Source organism: Grammomys surdaster, unplaced genomic scaffold (genome assembly GCF_004785775.1).
Source record: "Grammomys surdaster isolate TR1022 unplaced genomic scaffold, NIH_TR_1.0 142, whole genome shotgun sequence".
Classification (NCBI taxonomy): Eukaryota; Metazoa; Chordata; class Mammalia; order Rodentia; family Muridae; genus Grammomys; species Grammomys surdaster.
The window spans coordinates 7,113,267-7,130,432 of NW_021604600.1; positions in this window are offsets into that span (position 1 = coordinate 7,113,267).

Here is a 17,166-nt window from a genome sequence, read left to right on the forward strand (position 1 = left end):
ATATATATATATATATATATATATATATATATATATCAGTCCCCTTCTCTACCACCCATGTTTGAATTCCTCTATTCCTAAAGGCAGGGAATTCCACCACTACTTCTATCTCTTCTGTTTGCTGTTCTCTTTCTAAGTCGGCTTCTGAGCTAGATAACCAGGCCCCCAAGAGATGCATATCACTGGAGGTCCTTGCTAACTCTGGGGTGTAGGGCCAGGGTGTAGCTGAGTGGAGGAGCACCTGCCCAGCATGCATGATGCCCAAGGTGTGGTGGAAGCACACTCACCTCACTCTCCCACTGCAAAGCAGGGTCTGATTCCGCAGCTCTGGGGCAGCTTCCAAGATTCTGCATTTCCAATACCCCACCGTGTGCTGCTGATGCTGCTTTATGGGCCACTCTCTGAATGGCCAGATTAGAACTAAGATGCTAACACAGCCATTTCTTCATTTCTCTGATTTTGACCTTACTCCCCACTGTAGAAAATGAAAGTGTATCTCTCCTCTACCATTACCCCCTCTCCCACATACACAAGTCCTGTCCTTATCTCTCCAGTGTTATAAATCCTTTTTGGTTCAATTAGTTTTTGGTGTTTACAGTATTATACCTTTGTAGATAATATTCACACCTTAGCCACATGCTATGCTCTGATTACATTTCCTTTCTTGCTCAACTTTTAAATCTGATTTTTATTTTCCTAGAGTTATTACTAACCACCCCCATCTTACCTTTACTGAAGCATTTACAAAACTCCCAGATAAAACTCAAAATCTTTGCTTAGTAGACCCAAATGTTTCACAAAATTTACATATAATCTGAGTACGTGATATTTACCTTTAACCCCAGCACTTAAGAGGCAGGAGGCAGGTGGATTTCTGAGTTTGAGGCCAGCTTCATAACAACTTCCAACCATCCAAGGTTATATAGCGAGACTTTGTATTTTAAAAAAAAAAAATTCCCTACGTCTTGGAGCCCTGTCCTCCAGGTCCAACATGGATGAGTTACTCCACAGAGCTCCCGGAGCAGGAGGGAAAAGTCTCCGTTCTGAGCTAGGTCCTCCTGACTGCGGCTTGTACCCTAGCCTGCCTCCCTCCCTGCAGTTACATCCCACCTCTGCCCAAGATGTTTGCAATGCCCATGCCCGTGCAACTGGGAGCTGATGTTTGAAATCTCCTTTGCAGCTAGCTGACAGAAATATTCGAAAGTACAGAGATGCCCTATGCATCCCCTACCTTCTCTAAGAATTAAAACGGGTAACAAGATACCTTCAAGGAAAAGAACCTCCAGCTTCATGAGAAACATAATCTCTCCACCGATAAAGCCTGGACCAGATCTAGTTTGGGACACAACATTTTGTCTATGAGGGATAATTCACAGGCTCCTTCTAGGAAGACATTGGCATTCTTGCCGAGACTCTTAAGCCAAATTCTGATAAATTTTAAGTAAAGCCTCTTCCAGGAAGCTGGCTTCCTATCTACGTTGCTGTCAGTCATCCGTCAGGCCTTTAGCAATCTGGCATTGGACTTTTTTTTTTTTAATTATGTTTTGTTGAGCTACTCTTACATAAAAGGAAAGGGACTATGGTGGTCATGGTGGTCCACACTTGAGACTGAGGTAGGAGAATCTCAAATTGGAGGCCAGCCTCCAATATAACAACAATCTTCAGGTTAAGTGTAGAGTCAGTCAGAGCCAGACACACGTGTACACACACGCACACACACACACACACAGAGAGAGAGAGAGAGAGAGAGAGAGAGAGGAGAGAGAGAGAAGAGATGCAACAATATTTGCCTCTCTTTGAACTATGAGCAAACTAAGTTTTGTCCTAGAGGCTTACTTGAGTTTTAGGAGCTTTAAGCGCACCAAACAGAAAGGCCTCAGCCTCCAAGACCCCTGGAGGAGGGAGGGAAATGGGATTTGCATCGTGTCCGTTACTGTGAGCTTACAGCAGCTTAAGCATTTAGCTTGGCTAATACAGTTTTCTGAGTGACCCACAAGGTAAGGATTGGAGAAAGCCTCAGTGGCTTCTCCCTGCCAAGCCATGGTGGGTGGATGGGGGAATCAAAATATAGATTGAGGGGCTGGAGAGATGGCTCAGTGGTTAAGAGTACTGACTGCACTTCCTGAAGAACTGGGTTCAAATCCCAGCACCCACATGGCAGCTCGCAACTGTCTGCAACTCCAAGATCTGACATCCTCACACAGACATACATGTAGGCAAAACACCAATGCACATAAAATGAAAAAATAAATTAATTAATAAAAAATACAAATTGAGATGAAGGAGGGGTACTACATGGATAACAAATAATAAGGTGCCTATGAAGGCTCACTCAGCCTGCTGCACACAGAAACGGGGGAGTGTGCGGGAATCCTGAGGAGGACCCAGCAAGTCTGCCTAGCGCATAGCTTGTGCCCCAAAAGCTTCTGTTCAGACTGGGTTTGAGCCAGGCATCTGCTGTGTCCTGAGTAGGGACAGGGAAGAGGCCAGCTTAGGGTTAGATAGGCTGGGGAGGTATTGTTGTTGTTATACCTGGTGGAAGTAATTTATTGGGGCAAAGACCTAAAACATTGTTCTAGGGCTGAAGAGATGGCTCACCAGTCAAGAGCCCTTGGCACTTTAATATAACTGTTTCACCAGCACTGAGTTGGGGTGGGTGGGAGAGGTTAGAAGTCAGGGCCCTGGAGCAGGAGAATTGCCACGAGTTCCACACCAGCCTGGGTTACCAACTAAGGCCCTGTCTCAAAATATTATCAATTAACTAAAAGTTGTTTCAGGATCTAGAAAGATCCTCAGCAGATAGAATTCCTCCTGCTCTGGTAGAGGGCCTGAGCTCGGTTCCAGCAGCCACATCAGGTGACTCCTAACTACCTGCAAAACATCAGACACCAACATATCAATAATTTTTAAATTAAAAAAATAAAATAGCCGGGCAGTGGTGGCGCATGCCTTTAATCCCAGCACTTGGGAGGCAGAGGCAGGCGGATTTCTGAGTTCGAGGCCAGCCTGGTCTACAGAGGGAGTTCCAGGACAGCCAGGGCTACACAGAGAAACCCTGTCTCGAAAAACCAAAAAAAAAAAAAAAAAAAAAAAAGCTGGGTAGTGGTGGCACACACCTTTAATCCCAGCACTGGGCAGGGATGAGGTCAGATGGGCAGAGGCAGTCAAATCTGTATGAGTTTGAGGCCAGCTTGTTCTTCAGAGCTAGTCCCAGGATAGCCAGGGCTACAAAAGAAACCCTGACTGGAAAACAAAAATAAATCAAATAGAATTCTTTAAAATTGTTATTCATTATTATTCATTATTATTTGTATGTGTATGCATGCCATGCCATGACATGCATGTAGAGGCCAGAGGACAGCTTTGTGGAGTTGGTTCTCTCCTGTCCACTGTTATGTGGGTTCTGGGGACCGACGGAAGGTTGTCAGTCTTGACTGCCATATGGCAGTGCCTGCACCAGCTGTGCCAACTCAGCAGCAGGGAAGACGGTTTGCTGTGGCTCATGGTTTCAGTCCCTAACCCTTCTGAGTAAGAGCACCATGGTAGAAGGCATGGGACAGCACAGCTATGCACCATGTGAGGGCAAGAAGGATGTAGGGGCACAGAAAGGGGCCACAGAGTAGAACTTTTTAGGACACACCCCCAGGGACCTACTTCCTCCTACCAAGTCCCACCTCTTACTTCCACCACCTCCAATGACTCTCTGATGAAGACAGGGCCCTTCTGAGTCAGCCTTTCCCCAGAAGCCCCACATCAGGGAACGACTGCACTGGGCACCACTCTGTCAGCATATGAGCCTTTAGGGGAATACCTGATATCCCAAATGAGACCTGGCCGTCACCACTCTTCAAGTCCAGGAGGCTACAACACCTGGCTCAGACTGCAGCAGATGGCCTCTTTATGTGATCAGAGCCCTTTCAACCAGCAGGAGAGGATTCTGGGCCATCAGGAAAGGCAGGACCATGGGAAACATGTAAATTAACTGAATTGTGTCTATCCCTGTCTAGCTTCCAAATGAATGAGACTCAGAGTATGATTTATTTACTTAGTGCTTGAACAATTACTGGGTGATTAACCCTAATCTATATTTCTATTTGTTAGACTGTTAATTCCTAGCTATGCTCCCCAAGTACTTGCTGTTTGAGTCTTGCCTGGGTTACTTGTGTTCCAGCAGTCTATCCTGAGGGAGGACTTCACTTGGGTATGTGCTCCTGGTCCATTATGTCTAATGGAGACCGCTGTTTTCTCTGTCTTCTTCCTCCTTCTTTTTTCTCTCTTTGCGGTCCCCACCTCTGACCCCCAGCCCACTTCAAACTCCACCTCTCTCTATTCTCCTCAGTAATTGGCTGTCACCATTTTCATTGAACCAATTGTTTTAAGTTGGGGTGCAAGGTTGGCACAACAGAAGCTAGTGTGCTTGGCAATTCCCTCATCTTGGGGCAACCAGATCTTGGGGTACAGGATTTACCACCTGAATACATAACAGCACCAGACCAACCCCCAACAGAAGCAGGCAGAACTCTCTCTCCACTCCACACCCCTGTGGAGACCTCTCATCTTCTGAGATTTGTTGTGTTTTGGAAGCACCAACAATTTTTTTTTTAAAGAACAATATGATCACCACCATCATGCACCTGAAAGGCTTACACTTGTCTAATTAGCAAGAACACACACACACACACACACACACACTCGGTGCAAGTGGTGGCTCTGTTCTCCAGATCATTACGGGAATCTCAAAGGGCATCTACTCAGGGACAGGATGCGGTTGGGAATGGGATGTGCTGAGAATGATGGCTGCTGAGTCTGTCGGCTCTCAGTCCTGCCAGACCGACGTCAGCCTGTGTATGTGTAACTGCCCACATAGAGATCTGTTTGTAGCTCTTCGGGCTAGGCCAGCTTCCCTCTGAAGCAGAAGGTAGACCTGCGTTGACCCTGAGTGGTGAGCAGAGAAAGCTATATTTCTATTGGGTCCCCACACTTCAAGGTCAAGGGCTGCAGGCTTGACAACAGCCCCCAAAACCGCTGGGGAGGCATTGCCCTATCTGAACCACAGGTCTAGCTCAAAGGAGAGAATGGCTACCGTCCATCTTGGAGTATGACAAATGGCTGAGATGCAGGGTTCAGTCTTTCCATGAGTTTGGAGTGGTTTGCAGTGTCATGGTGACCACAGACCACAATCCTCTCTGTCTAGTCTGGAGGCAAGAGGCAGTGGTGTGTAGACAAGGGAAGGTGAAGACTTAGGATCCTGGGCCTGAGTCTGAGGTCATACCCTGTCCCTAACCCAAGATCTAGGTTCAGTCACCCAAACAGGAGACAGACAGAGCTTCACAGCCACTAAGAATTAAAACCTATCGATTTTCCCCATTAGCTAAAGAACGCCATCAGAGTGCATTAAAAACAGGCAAAGCACAGCTTCATGAATAATTAACACCTGCAAATGACAACCTCATGGGACCTGGGGAGGGGGAAGGGACATCCAGAGTCCAGGGCCAATCTGACCCCTCTGACTCTCACCTCAGAGATTGTAACTGTAAGCTGTCTCTCCTCTTCCACCCTGCCTCTTGTCCCTTTCTATTTCATGCCCCCCTTTTGCAAGGGCACCATGTCAAGTCTGCATATTGAGAGACCCAAGATTAACCCTTGAAGAGGGAAGGGAACCCCTTAATATCACAACCTTAAGGGAGATGCTACTCCTCCTTTCTGAACACATTCTTTTCCTTTTCGGCTGTGCAGTGCAGGGATTGGACCAGCTAACCTCTAGGTATGTCTATCAGCCTGTGGTTCTAGTCAGTAATCTAAAACCACGTATCAAATCTGCAGCAGAGCTTGTGGAGGACCTAGGGCCCCCAGATCATATCCCCAGCTCAATCTTGAACTAGCAGAAAAAAGCATCTGCTTGGGACAGGCCAATTCCTAGAAGGTGTTCTGTCCAAAAGAGTGAATGAGAACAGAACAGGGCTGTCAGAGCAGACAGCCCAGAGGCAGGTGTGCATTTCAGTGTGAGGGAAGCCACCATGGGAGAATCAAGAATTCAATACCAGTCTGGGCTACACAGTGAGGTGTCAGAAGGAAAAAGAAAGAGAAGAAGGGGAAGAGAACTGGGGAGGATAGGTTAGGGTGAACACCTTTTAGACTAATCAACAAGAAAAGCCCAAAGTCCCATACACACATGCCAGGCTGGTGGAGCTGGATCTCAGCCCCAAGCTGCTATCTGCCAGCATGTCCTTTGTGTACTGCTCCGGAGCCGGCTCCAGTTTTTTTTTTTTTTGGTTTTTCGAGACAAGGTTTCTCTGTATAGCCCTGGCTGTCCTGGAACTCACTCTGTAGACCAGGCTGGCCTCGAACTCAGAAATCCGCCTGCCTCTGCCTCCCAAGTGCTGGGATTAAAGGCGTGCGCCACCAACGCCCGGCTCCGGCTCCAGTTTTTCTTGACCTAAGAGGTCTAGACCTGTTCTTCCAGGCAGTGAAACTCAGTTCAGATGGTCCTTCCAGGCTTCTAACTCTCCACCTCCAAACTCCCCAGCTTCTCAGCCTCAAGCCAAATTCCCACTTCATCTTCCCCATCCGCCCTCCCTCTTCTTCATCACCTACAGTGAGCAGAGTGGCTCAGAACAAATACTCCCCACACCTCTGACCATGTTTATCTCTTCCTGTTTTGTAAGACTCTGGACGATGCAGTCATGCTCTCTGGTCTGCTGGTCTTGCCCCACCTCTTAATCCCCCAGGAAAGCACTACTCCATACCAAAACCCCAGCTTGAAGACCTTGCCTGCCTCTCACTCTCCCCAAATGCCAGCTCGTTCCTGTGTTCCTGCTGGAAGATTCTCCCCCTAGAGTCTAGGTCATCAGTTGGTTCCTCCCTCTCCTATAGGGTGCTGATCTGACGATGTCACCTTGTTGGAAGTTGTTTCATAAACAGCTTTCCTAAGTACCGGCCTGTCCATCCCAGCCCCTCTCACATCTGCTTAATTCCTATCCCACCCCACCCTTTCCACAGCCTGAATTTCTTTACCCTTTGTTTCCTCTGCTCCCAGGGCCACTGGAATGGTTGCCTGTGTTGTCAATTTCTGCACAGGTAAGGGGGCTGAAAACCAGCCCAGGTCCCCACTGCAGGCAGGTGCTCTGGGGTCGCCTGGAGGAAGTACCCTTTCTAATTCACTGGCTCCATAGAGACCAGCTGTAGGCTCCTCCTGTGGGGTACAAGCCCACCAAGGCAGGAGGAGCCTCTGCCTCTTCCTGACTGTGAGCTCTGCATCCCACCCAGTGCCTGATACATACACAATGATGCTAAGGAAACAGGTAAATAAGGGTCACTCTGGTATCCCCGCCCCGTTCCTCCCCTCTAGCTGAGCATACTACTAAACAATGTCTGCCTCTTCCCTGGCTCCCATTCAAAGTGGTCACGCAATTGGACCCAGAGTCAGCAGTGCTGATTTCTGGGAATGTGGAAGGACTTGGTTACTTGACAGTGTAGGTGTGAACTGGACGGCTCTCGGGGATGCTCCCTGGACCTCAGAGCTCTGAGTCCCACCCAGCTCCTCCCTACCTGTGCATAGAAGGTCCAGGTGCCATGGGAAATCTGACCAAGCCCCAGGGACTGTGCGGCACAGGCTCCCAGGCAGGAGGTATTACGGAGTGTCTGCAGGCACACCAGGCTCCCAGCAGAGGCGTGGTCGTTGATTCCTTCACAGTGGCCAGCCGCAGCCGCCCAGCTCTGGCAGAGAAGGAGTTAACTTCCAGGCTTCTCAGCGTGAATGTGGAGCTATTAATACCCACAGCCCAGCCATCTACAGCCACCACAAGGCTGAGCCCCAGAGCTGAGGAGGGAGAGCAGGGAGCAGAGCAGCTTCCAGTCTGGCCAACCCGCCCCTGACTTCAAGGGTCAGAACTTTTCCTGGGGACAGTGTAGACACTGTGCCAGACTCACCTCACCCTTGCCTATCCTCCAGCTTCAGGTGTCAGTTGGCTCTCCTGCAGGTCACTGCATTACTTACTCCGGCAGAGGAGGACAAACTTTGTCAGCCACCTCTGTGCCTGCTGGTCAACCAGGAGAAACAGACTGCTGGGCAGACAGACAGAAGGCCAAATCAGCTGTCAGTCTGTGCTCACAGTCCTGCCTCTGGCAGACATCAGCAGAGTGGACAGCTAAGGTGCCGAGGACGTCTCCAGAGGCAGCGATAGGACCTCTGTCCAGTACCAGCCACTTCTTTCGTCCAGGCAGCTGGTAGCTGCTGTTCAAGTGTGGATCCCGTGGCTGGAACCCCTGTGCCTCAGGACAGGAGCCCCAAGAGAGCCACGGGCTCTTCTACCTACCGAGGCGACGGGTAACGTGGGCGTGAAGGCGCAGGTGGCAGGTAGGCAGGTCCGGGGTCCTGAGGCCGACAGGCTGCTGACCCTGGAGCACACTGGCTCAGAGAACCGTGTCCTGGCTGGGGATGATGCTGTGGCCACCAGCAGTCACCCTTGCCCTGTCCTGCGTCTGCCTCCTGCCTGGCCCCTGGGCTGTGGAGCTGATGAAGTGCCTGCTTTCTGCTTGGTCTGCTTCCACAGAGAGGAGGAGGAACTGGAAGAAGTACCACTGCAGAGGTCAGTGCTGGGGCGGGCAGGGGGCTGGCAGGACCACCGTGCAGCCCTCCACCAGGAACTTAGGGGCCTGGTAGCCATGTTTACGGGACCTCTCTGCCAGATTTACCACCCCCTCCACCTTCCCGCTGAACCCTCTGGTTGTCATCACAACCTTTCCACTCCTCCCACTCTGGCCCTAGATTGGCTTGCCTGTCCCTTCACTCTTACTGGCTTGTCCCTTCTTAGAGACTTTCATGGTTCCTCAGTTCCTAAAACAGAAAGTCAGCACTCAGCATTCAAGACCTGTGTGATTAGGGTTAATGCCCCATTTGACTCTGTTCTCCAATATCACCAGGAATACCCTGGCTCCCTTCCACTCAGGCCCAGCTGAAATGCCTCTTCTACCAGGAAGGCCTCCCAGAAGACACAGACCCACTCCAATCCAAGAGCCCCTTGCCCTGCTAGCTTCACACTGGCATTTAACACATGCTCAGTCTTTGTTGGATTGATAAGTGAAAAATGTGTATGTGCGCATGTGCGTGTGTGAGCACTCGTGTGTGGAAAGGAGGGGAGGGAGGGAAAGAGAAGGTGAAGGTTTCTGAGGTTGAGATTGTATATTCGTGGGAGAATGTGTGTCTGTATACAGGTTTGTGGGAGCAGGTTGAGTACCTTTGGGATGTGAGGAGCTTGCATGGTACCAGTGCCTAGACACTGACAGCTATGCCCCCCGACCCTCAGGGAAACCCTGTCTCTAACTAAGTGCATTACCCGAGCTGTGACCTCTGGCAGTGAATGTATACTAGTCGACAGGGTCACCTCTGCTCCAGCCCAGCCTGCCCAAGCCAGTGCCACTGTGGGAAATGCAGACCCGGGGTCAAGCTAGGGTCTTGTCCATGTCCATTAAAGAATAGGAAGAGGAAATGCGGGCTCCTGCATCCTGGACCAGGTGCCCCTCGTGACTGGATTGGATCCCGCATCTGTAGTTTCCCTGTTAGGGGCCTCTGTGTTCTCATCTGTGAAGTGAGAGGATGCGTCCTACCCTGGTTGCCAGCTGACCATGCAGGACAATGACTGGACACCTGCAGAGCATCAGGCTTCAGCTGGGGCCTAGAACCCTGATGAGGCACAACCCTGGTGAGGTCTGCTAGCAGTTAGGTTGCAGGGACCACAGTATACTCCATCAAATCTGTCTAGAAGCACAGATGTCCCCCAGGGCATGCGGGAGGCCCAAGAAGAGGTGCTGGTGGGCTGTGGAGTGGGAAGGGTGGAGAATGGTAGTTTGGAAAAGTAACTGGACAGGGATGGGTCAAGGATGGCTAAGATAGTATCAGATCTCATAGACCAGGACTTCCAAGTTGAGCATGTGAGCAGCCATGGGAGGGCTGGAGGCCAAACAGGGGGATCAGGAGACTCAGTGAGGCTAGATGGGGGACACTGTTCTTCACTCCACAGAACTCCACACCCCAGTGCAGCCACTCTTCATAGTGGAGGCTTGGAGTACTGGGTGAATGACTGAGTCAGCCAATGAAATGTCATGGGAAACGGGGCCTTGGCATCATCTGCGGTGACTGTCTCTCTGTCTCTCTTCTCTGTGTCTCTGTCTATCTCTGTATCTGTCTCTGTGTGTCTCTGTGTCTCTGTCTATCTCTGTATCTGTCTGCCTGTGTGTGTGTGTGCGTGTGTGTACCTCTGGGCGCCTCTATATGTCTCTGTATCTGTCTCTCCCTGTCTCTCTCTATGTCTCTGTCTTTCTCTATATCTGTCTCTGTCTATCTGTCTCTCTGTGTGTGTACCTCTGTGAATTTCTGTCTCTCTGTGTGTCTCTGTTTCTCCCTGTCTCTCTCTGTCTCTGTCTTTCCCTGTAATTGTCTGTCTCTGTCTATCTGTCTCTCTCTGTGTGTACCTCTGTGTCTCTGTTTGTTTCTGTGTGTGTCTCTGTCTCTCTCTGTCTCTCTCTCTCTCTCTCTGTCTCTCTCTCTCTCTCTGTCACTCAGTGGGGATGAAACCCAGGGCCTTGCACATTTAAGTTAATGTGCAAGGTTAATTCTAGGTTAATTCTCAGCCCTGAGCTGACTGTCAACAACACACGGCCAAGCCCTGCCCTGGTGTCTCCTGGCTTCAGGTCTTGGAGCAATGCATATATAATCGATCCCTATCAGTGAGTGACTCAGGAAGGCCCAGGATGAGGCTCAGGCATCAGGGCCTGGATCTTCTGCCCTTTCTCCCTCATCTTTCCTCCATTCCAGCTGCAGCTTTGGGGGTTCCTGTGTGGTAGAGGTCCCCCTCTCTCCTACTCTGGGATGTGATGGCCTATGTTTGTAGGGGCTGCTATACTTTCTAACTGATGGACTCTGGCTCTTTAAGGCCTAGGGAGGGGACACTGCCAGGCTGGGCAGAGATGGTGACCACAGGTGCCAGGTGGTGAAGCTAAAAATACTGAGTGATGTGGACAGCCAGGCTGTGGGAGCCTGGCAGAGCTGGCTGGGAGGGCCGAGAGGGGTGAGGTCACCTTGGACTTAGAGAGTGTGTGGTGCACCCAAATCCCTCACCATCTCTCCTAGCCTTTCTCTGGCACCAGGGCTTCTCTAGAACATCCAACTTCCATCTTTAAAGGCCATGGGCCAGTCTGATTCTGCCACAGCCCTCTTCTGTGTAAGCCTGAGGTCTCTCTGGATCTCCTCTCAGGGAAAGTTAGAGACAGAGAGGCTGTGAGGGGCATAGGCAGCCTGCTCCTTCATTTTTAGGTTCAAAGCCTCCTGGGACTGGATGTTGAAGCCACAGAGATGAGAAGGATCCAGGCACATCTCCTTAATGGGGCTCACTGCCTTGTGGGCACAAATGGTGGCTGTGTGAACATGCATCTCCACGAGCTATGATGAGAGCGTGAGCTTCGTGGCCCTGGATTCTGCTGCGGGTTGGTGTATACTGTGCCACATGTCAGTGACAGTGTCACTAACCACCTGCTCACGCTCTCCCCATGTGTTAATTAGGGTGAGGCAGCTGTTGTGCCCATGAGCCTGGAACCTAGGATTCCGTTCTTTACAGTTGATAGCTACATAACGGAGTCTAGTGGGAGAGGCTCTGCTCCAAGCAGCCTCTCTCTCACCCTGGATCCTTCTATTATGGGACAGGTGTCACTCAGAACCTCAGATCCCACTGCTAGAAACTACATTTCACTGATAGAGAAAGAAGAAAGAGTGGAGGAGCCAGGTGTGGTTCATGTCTGTGAGCCCAGCATTCAGGAGTCTGAGGCAGGAGGATTGTGGGGTCCAAGGCCAGCCTAGGTTATATTGTATCTCAAAACAAGTACATTCAATTTAAAATATCAGTCAAGGTTCTTTGTGAGTCAGAACTGAAGACAGCTTCTTTTACTCATCTGCATGCATTGGCTATAACTGCAAGGGGCGCTGGGAAAGGCAGTCCATGTAGCAGTCCCACTGGGACATAATCATGGAGTAGTTTGGTGTATGAAGACAAGCCACCGTTGGTGCCACTTGTGCTCATTCATTCACTCAGCAAAGTGGCTTGGTGTCTTTCATGGGTGAGAGCTAGAAGCCACAGGAGAAACACCAGCTCTTCAGTCCTGGAGCTCAGGGCTAATGAGGAACAGATGATATTTAAGTAAACTTACAAAGTGATCATCAGGTTCAAACCCATGGGGGGGGCGGTGACACACAGGAAACACACACTTTGTGGAACTGAGAAGCTGGCATTCTAGACCTGGAAAAGGAAGGAGACTGGCCATCCATGCAGACAGAACAGAGATCCTAAGGGCCAGCGGACACCGGTATGCAGTGAGTGCTCACTCTAGTAGGCCAGTGTGGACAAGCAGGAGAGATGTAGGGCAGCGATAAGGGTGAAATTGGGATAGACTAGATCAATTAGACCTTGATAGCCCTGCTGAGAATGGATTTTACACTAGGTGGAACAGAGAAGCTTTTAAGTGGAGAAACGGTGAAATTCGGTTGACATTTTAAAAGATCCCTGGGGCTGCTCTGGGCAAATCAAGGGCTGCTGGGACAGCATGGATACAGGACACCAGTGCTGAGATCACGGAGGGATATGCAGGATGGGTGGCCTGTGGGGCCACCAGCGTCAAGGGAAGATGATGGCTGCTTGTTCATTTTGAAGATGGTTTGTCCCAAGAATTCACACAGGAATTCAGTCTCAAAAGACTTACGTCAATAAATATCAAAAGATAGAAAATTAATGTAGTTGTGGTATTAGAGATGAGGTAGTGATTGCAATGGATTAGCTCATTGGAGTGAGAGCTCCCGTGACTGTCATGGTGGCTTTGTAAGCAGCGGGAGTGGAGGCTATCCAGGCGTGTGTGTACTGCTGCCATGATATAACAATGTACCTGCCAGCACCTTCCTGCTCCCCACAGAGACTGTGCAACGCTACACGGACTTCCATGAAAACCTATGCACGGACTCTTTTAAAGAATATTTTAATTTATATGTATATGTCTGTGTAAGTGTAGGCCATGTATGTGTGGGTACCCTTTGAGGTCAGCTGGAGTTATAGAATTATAGGCAGTTGTGGGTCACAGGACATGGGTATTGGGAACTGAACTGGGGTTCACTGAGCATCTCTCCAGCTCATCCTCTTCTTTTTATTTTTTTAATAGATATAAAGAATTTCTGGGTCAGCCAGTGTGAAGTATAGTTGGGATTAATTCTATTTTATTTTTTCAATTATTTATTTCTGAGGGGGGAAGCACAAAGTACCATGATGAGTGTGGAGATCAGAGAACAACATCGAAGTGTAAGTTCTCTCCTTCCAATATGTAGATCCTGGGAATCAAACTCTGGTCCTCAGGTTTGGCAGCAAGCTCCTGTATCCACTGAGCCAACTCACTGACTTCTGGCAAACGTTTTCTTTTCTCTCTCTCTCTCTCTCTCTCTCTCTTTCTTTCTTTCTTTCTTTCTTCCTTCCTTTCTTTTTAAAGGATAAGTTTATTTAGAACAGTTCAAAGAAAGCAGTGGGCAGGGCAGGACAGACTTGTCTACAAGTTTTTTAAAATTTCAGATCTTGTATGTACACCAAGGGTCCGTCCATGTGTTAAAGGCTTGGTCCCTAGGGTGACATTACTGGGAAGTGGTGGAGTCATTAAGAGGTGGGGTCTGGTGTGAAGAAGTCAGGCCTTCGTGAGACAGGCTCTTGCAGTGAAGGCTGTGGGGACCCTAGTGTTCTCTCTTTCCCTCTGCCTGTCACAGAACACATCAGCTGGAAAGCACTCTCTGGAAAAGGAGAGACAGGCAGCATGGGGTGGGGGGGACTGATTCAATAGACTAAGGAAGTTATCCCTCACAGAATCCCTAAAGCTGAGCGTGAAAGCCCATGAAACCACAGTTAACTCTTCAGATCTCCGAAGGTTAGAAGGGAGGACAATGCTTGGAGGTCGCGTACATCAGGGCTGCTTAAGAATCTCCCAGCTCGATAGGGTGTGATGGGGCACGCCTTTAACGCCAGCACTCAGGAGGCAGAGGCAAGTGAATCTCTGTGATTTCAAGGTCAGTCTGGTTTACAGAAAGGGTTCCAGGACAGCCATGGCTACACGGATAAACAATATATAAATAAAGTGGCCCAGCCCAAACTTTTTATGTAGAACCTCTGTCACCAGCAACTCTTTCCCTGCAAGCGCTGGGTTTCTCAACTGCTTGCAAATTTTATAAACTTCACTTTTTAAAAATTGGGTGCATGATTTACTCACAGTGAATGCAAAGTTTGTAAACAATGAACATAAGAAGCTCTGACATTTGTGAACGTTGGGGTAACCCAAGCCTCCATCCAGGCAAAGGACTTTTTTTTTTTTTTTGGTTTTTCTTTCTTTCTTTCTTTTTTTTTTTTTTCGAGACAGGGTTTCTCTGTGTAGCCCTGGCTGTCCTGGAACTCACTCTGTAGACCAGGCTGGCCTCGAACTCAGAAATCCTCCTGCCTCTGCCTCCCAAGTGCTGGGATTAAAGGCGTGCGCCACCACTGCCCGACGCAAAGGACATTTTTGTCTTCCCAAAAAGTTCTCTTGCTACTGGGCCAATACTCTCTCCCCCTTTCCCTCCCCCTCTCCTCCCCTTCCCCCACCTCACACACACAGGGGTGGGGCACTACTACAGTTTGTATTGGCCTTTGAAAGCTCCTGAGAATTAGCAGGAAACCAGGGACCCACTTTTGAGAAAATCCTGAATCTAAGCAGAACCCAAGCAAGCAAGAAAACAGGGTACGCAAGAAAACAAAACTTTCAAACAAGATAGAGGCTCTGCGTTCAGAGACTAAAAGAATACATTGTAACTATTAAAGATACTGAGGGTGTCTCCAGAAACAACCGCAACAAAAGTTAGGGCTGGTGTCTAAGAAGACCTAGTTTCAAAACAACAGCATATAAGGGTATTTCATAAATATATCTCTAATGTATTGGCTGGTTTCCTACATCAATTTGACATAAGTTAGAGTCATCTGAGAAGACGGAGCCTCCCTTGTGGAAATGCCTCCTTGAGATGCAGCTGTAGAGAATTTTCTCAATTAGTAATCAATGGGGAAAGCCCAGCCCACTGTAGGTGGTGCCATCCCTGGGCTGCTGGTCCTGGGTTCTATAAGAAAGCAGGCCAAGCAAGTCATGTGAGGTAAGTCATTAATCAACACCCCTCCAAGGCCTCTGCATCAGCTCCTATCTCCAGGTTCCTGGTCTATTTGAGTTCCTGCCCTGACATCCTTCCATGATGAACAATGCTGTGGAAGTGTAAGCCCTTTCCTCCCCAACTGACTTTCTGATCATGGTGTTTTGTCCCATCAATAGAAACCCAGACTAAGACATATGACATCTCAATATTCAGCTCAGGCTGTTCTGGAACCTGCCATCTTCTCGCCCCCATCTCCTCAGTGCCAGGCCTGTGCCACCATGCCTTGCTTTATTTTTGTAAGTAGAGGTAACAGAGGGAACAAAAGAGAGTTAGGAGGCTAATAGGGAGACGCTCCAGAGCCTAGGAGGACAGACCTGGAAAAGAGAGGTGGTGGCTCGACAGAAGGGAGTGTTAGAACCAGATCCTTCCATTCTCACCTGGCGTTGCTCATGGGAAGAGCGCTTCTGTGCACAGTGATTGGGAGAAGACTAAATCCTTGGGGAGAGCTAGCTGGATTATTTCTTACTTTTACTTATTTGTGTGTGTGTGCACGTGTGCATGTGTGTGTGTGCACGCACACACGTACTCACAAGTGCCCATGGAGGTCAGAAGTGAGTCTGAGCCCTGGGAGCTTGAGTTGCAGGCATCTGTGGGCGCCTGATGTAGGCGCTGGCATCTGAACTCTAGTGCTCTTAACCGCTGAGCCATCTCTATAGCTCTGGATTTAAAAATATATATATATATTTTATTTCAAAGTGTGCGGGTATGTGTGCAGTCGTGTGTGTTCGTGTGTATGATGTGCATATGAATATCAGTGTTCAAGGAAGGTCAGAGGTGCCAGATCCCCCTGGAACTGGAGTTGCATTCCATGTGGGTGCTAGGACCCAAACTCAGGCCCTCTGCAATAGTAGTGCATGCCCTTTACTTCTGAGTCATATCCTTAGCCTCAGCTTGAGAGAGAGAGAGAGAGAGAGAGAGAGAGAGAGAGAGAGAGAGAGAGGGAGGGAGGGAGGGAGGGAGGGAGGGAGGGAGGGAGGGAGGGAGAAAGAGAGATATTTATTGCATATATTACTCATACAAAATAGTGGTTCCGTTATGATATCTTCATACATGTATATCATGTACTTTGATTATATTCACATGTTCTACAACCCTCCTTTACCTCTCCTACTGGCCCCCTTCTTTTTCCTAAATAGACTCCCTTCTTTCATGTCCTTTAAAAAGTATAGATTCGCCGGGCAGTGGTGGCACATGCCTTTAATCCCAGCACTTGGGAGGCAGAGGCAGGTGGATTTCTGAGTTCTAGGCTAGCCTGGTCTACAGAGTGAGTTCCAGGACAGCCAGGGCTACACAGAAAAACCCTGTCTTGAAAACCAAAACAAACAAACAAACAAAAAAAGTATAGATTCAATATATGCAAGAGGGCAGGTGACACTTGCCTCCTGAGCCTGGCTAATTTCTCTTAGCATAATTATCTCTAGCTCCATCCATTTTTCTGGAAGTGACAGCATTTCATTCTTTATGGCTTAATAATACTCCATTGTGTACAGATATTGTCTTAGTTAGGGTTTTACTGCTGTGAAGAGACACCATGACCGTGGTAACTCTTATAAAGGACAACATTTAACTGGGGCTGCCTTACAGTTTCAGAGGTTTAGTCCCTTATCATCATGGTGGGAAGCATGGTAGCCCAAAAGCAGACATGGTGTCGGAGTTCTACATCTTGATCCAAAGGCAGCCAGGAGGAGACTAAGTGTGATTCCACACTGCGTGGAGCTTGTGCATATATGTAAGACTTTAAGCCCGCCCCACAGTGACACACTTCCTCCAACAGGGTCACACCTTCTAATAGTGCCACTTCCTATGGCCAAGCATTCAACATATAAAATCTATGGGGGCCATACCTATTCAAACCACCACAGACAGTTTCAGTTTCTTCTCTCTCTCTCTCTCTCTCTCTCTCTCTCTCTCTCTCTCTC